This window comes from Eptesicus fuscus, chromosome 9, assembly GCF_027574615.1.
Source record: "Eptesicus fuscus isolate TK198812 chromosome 9, DD_ASM_mEF_20220401, whole genome shotgun sequence".
Taxonomy (NCBI): Eukaryota; Metazoa; Chordata; class Mammalia; order Chiroptera; family Vespertilionidae; genus Eptesicus; species Eptesicus fuscus.
The window spans coordinates 96,304,912-96,309,056 of record NC_072481.1 but is presented as its reverse complement, the minus strand read 5'-3'; the positions used below and the strand labels follow the sequence as shown (position 1 = coordinate 96,309,056).

At 45.9% G+C, this 4,145-nt stretch overlaps 1 pseudogene; it reads left to right on the top strand.

Annotated features, from left to right (window-relative positions):
* The first annotated feature begins 2,428 nt into the window (after positions 1–2,428).
* On the top strand, positions 2,429–3,697 carry LOC103297408 (elongation factor 1-gamma-like; annotated as a pseudogene).
* Positions 3,698–4,145: the final 448 nt, after the last annotated feature.

The following is a 4,145-nucleotide window of genomic DNA, read 5'->3' as shown; positions in this document are numbered from 1 at the left end:
TATAAATGTAAGTATATGAAATAAAAAACAGTTCTAAAAAACAGTGATTTTATTAATCCCTTCAACAAGTGGAAACTTTGTTAATACTATTAAATTTAAAAGTTTTATTATTCAAAAATAGTTGTGGAGTTGTACTGTGATATCCTTTAACAAAACACCATATAGTGATTAAGTATGCATAATCCAGAAAGAGCTCACATTGGAGTAAAGGTTAAATGTTGGTGCTCTGAAGTTGAACTGACTGAGTATAAATGCCACTCCTTCCACTTACTCAGCATGAGATTAGCGGGACTTACCCTCTTTTAACTTCAGGTTTTGACTCGTTAAAATGGGACTATTGTACTTGACTCATGGGACCATAAGCATTAAATAAGTTAATATATTTAAGTACTTAGAAGAGTTTTGCCCATAGTAAATACTTAATAAATACTATTATTTGTTATTATTCAATGAACATCTTATGAAAAACATATTTTAAGTGGATCTATCTTCAATAAATTTTATTGTCCTGAATTGATGACTATTCCATTTTACATTTGGACATCATTAAGACATGTTACCAAACCAATATCTTTCTTATAGGTTAGGAAGCTTTTTGCTGCAAGTGACATAAGACTCAACTAAATATGCTTAAACCATAAGGATATTTATTCTTTATTCAACAATGATAGTTCCTTTGCCTTTTCATATAAGCTTTATAAGCAGCTTACTGATTTCTACAAAGACTTCTTCAGGGATAAAAGGGATTATGTTAAATTTATAGATCAACTTGGGTAAAATTTGACATTATGGCAATATTGGGTCTTTCACTTCAGGAATGTGGTATACCTCTCTATTTATTTAAGTACTAGAGGCCGGGTTCATGAAATTAGTGCATGGGGGTGTGTGTCCCTCAGCCCAGCCTGTACCCTCTCCAATCTGGGACCCCTCGAGGGATGTCCGACTGCCCGTAGGATCGGGCCTAAACAGACAGTTGGACATCCCTCTCACAATCCAGGACTGCTGGCTCTCAACTGATCACCTGCCTGCCTTCCTGATTTCCCCTAACCGCTTCTGCCTGCCCACCTGATCACCCCCTAACCACTCCCCTGCCAGCCTGATTGATGCCTAACTGCTCCCATGCCAGCCAGTTTGCCCCTAACTGCCCTCCTCCGCAGGCCTGGTCACCCCTAACTGCCCTCCCCTGCAGGCCTGGTCACCCCTAACTGCCATCCCCTACAGGCCTGGTCACCCCTAACTGCCCTCCCCTGCAGGCCTGGTCACCCCCAACTGCTCTCCCCTGCAGACCTGGGTCCACCCAACTGCCCTTCCCTACAGGCCCGGTCACCCCCAACTTCCCTCCTCTGCCAGCCTGGTCACCCCTAACTGCCCTCCCCTGCAGGCTTGATTGCCCCCAACTGCCCTCCCTTGCAGACCTGGTCCCTCCCAACTACCCTCCCCTGCTGGCCATCTTGTGTCTACACGGGGGCAGCCATCTTTGACCACATGGGGGCAGCCATCTTGTGTGTTGGAGTGATGATCAATTTGCATATTATTCTTTCATTATATAGGATTAGATAGGATAGAGGCCTGGTGCATGGGTGAGGGCCAGCTGGTTTGCCCTGAAGGGTGTCCCAGATCAGGGTGGGGGTTCCCTTGGGGTGTGGGGTGGCCTGGGCGAGGGGCCTGTGGTGGTTTGCAGGCTGGCCACGCCCCCCGGAGACCCAAGTGGAGGCCCTGGTATCTGGGATTTATTTACCTTCTATAATTGAAACTTTGTAGCTTGAGCAGAGCCAAGCCTCCTGCTCGCTCTGTGGCTGCAGCCATTTTTGTTGGGATTTATTTATCTTCTATAATTGAAACTTGGTAGCCTTGAGTGGAGGCCAAGGCAGGCCAGGGCTGCAGAAACTTGGCTTCCTCCATTGCCGGGGGCAACTCAAGCCTCTTGCTCTCTCCAGCTCTGTGGCTGCCGCCATTTTTGTTGGGATTTATTTATCTTCTATAATTGAAACTTTGTAGCCTTCAGCGGAGGCCAAGGCAGGCCAGGGCAGGTGGAAAGCTTAGCTTCCTCCATTGCCGGGGAAACCCAAGCCTCCTGCTCTCTCCATGGCTGCAGCCATCTTGGTTGGGTTAATTTGCATACTTGCTCCTGATTGGCTGATGGGCGTGGCTTGTGGGTATAGTGGAGGTATAGTCAATTTGCATATTACTCTTTTATTATATAGAATTATATGATTTCTCTCATCACTGTTTTGTTCATTTTAAATATACAGAGCTAGCACATATTTTATTAGATGTACACCTAAGTATTTATTGTTTATTGGTGCTACTGTAAAGGGTACTATTTTTAAAGTTTTAATTTCCACTTTTTCACTGCTATTTTATAAAAAGCAATTGATATTTTATATAATCCTGTTTTCTGTGGGCTTATTCACTTATAGCTTTTCTCTGCGGAATCACCATGGTGGCTGGGACCCTGTACACATATCCTGAAAACTGGAGGGCCTCCAAGGGGCTCAGGTCCGGGACCTCCCCGCACAACCTCACTTGCACTTTAGCCAAACCAACCGCGCCCCTGAATTTCTCCACAAGTTTCCTGTAGGCAAGGTTCCAGTATTTGAAGGTGACAATGGATTCTGTGTGTTCGAGAGCAATACCATTGCCTACTACGTGAGCAATGAGGACCTGCGGGGAAGTGGTCCAGAAGCAGCAGTCCAGGTGGTACAGTGGGTGAGCTTTGCTGATAGTGATATATTGCCCCCAGCCAGAACCTGGATGTTCCCTCCTTGGACATCATGCACTACAACAAGTAGGCTACAGAGACCGCAAAGGAGGACATGAGGGGAATTCTGGGGCTGCTGGATGCTCACTTGAAGACAAGGATCTTTCTGGTGGGCGAACATGTGACACTGGTTGACATCACAGTTGTCTGCACCCTGTTGTGGCTCTATAAACAGGTTATGGAGCCGTCTTTCTGCCAGGCCTTCCCCAAAACCAACTGCTGGTTCATCACCTGCATTAACGAACCCCAGTTTCGTGCTGTCTTGGAGGAGGTGAAACTCTATAAGAAGGCCCAGTTTGATGTTAAAAAGTTTGCAGAGAGCTAGCCTAAAAAGGACACCCCTCGGAAGGAGAAAGGACCTTGGGAGGAGAAGCAGAAACCCCAGGCTGAGTGGAAAAAGGAGAAAAGGGCAGCTGCTCCCGCTCCCAAGGGGAGGATGGACGAGTGTGAGCAGGCGCTGGCTGCTGAGCCGAAGGCCAAGGACCCCTTTGCACACCTGCCAAAGAGTGCCTTTGTGTTGGATGAATGCAAGCGCAAGTACTCCAATTTGGGAGCACTTTGATAAATACGGCTGGTGGTACTCTGAGTACCGCTTCCCTGAAGAGCTCACCCAGACCTTCATGAGTTGCAACCTCATCACTGGAATGTTCCAGCGGTTGGACAAGCTGAGGAAGAATGCCTTTGCCAGTATCATCCTCTTTGAAACCAACAATAGCAGCTCCATTTCTGGAGTCTGGGTCTTCCGTGGTCAGGAGCTTGCCTTTTCCGCTGAGTCCAGACTGGCAGGTGTACTATAAGTCATACACATGGCGGAAACGATCCGGAAACCATCCTGGCAGCATGGAGACCCAGACGCTGGTGCGAGATGACTTTTGCTGGGAGGGGGCCTTCCAGCATTTGGGCAAAACCTTCAATCAGGGCAAGATCTTCAAGTGAACATCTTTTGCCATGCCTAGCTGCCTGCACCCATCCTTCAGGAAGATGGGGGTCATTAAAGGAAACTGAACATTGAAAAAACAAATTCGCTTATTAGTTCCAGCAATTTTTTTTGTATATGAAATGTTCTATGTAGGTAATCATGTCATATTCAAGCAGAGACAGTTGTATTTATTTTAAATCTGTCTTTCCTCCCCCCGGAATTTTAGTATGATGCTGAATAGGATTGCTGAGAGTGGACATCCTTGCCTGTCCATGATCTTAAAGAGACAACATTTGCTTTTTCACCTTTAAGTATGATGTTAGCAGCAGGTATTCAATAGATTCTCAAGTTGAGGAAGTTCCCTTGTATTCCTAGTTTTCTGAGAGTTTTATCAGGAATATTTTTTTAAAAATTCTGGAACTATCCAGAAGGTCCTTATTTTCTTTAGTCTATTGGCATGGTGAA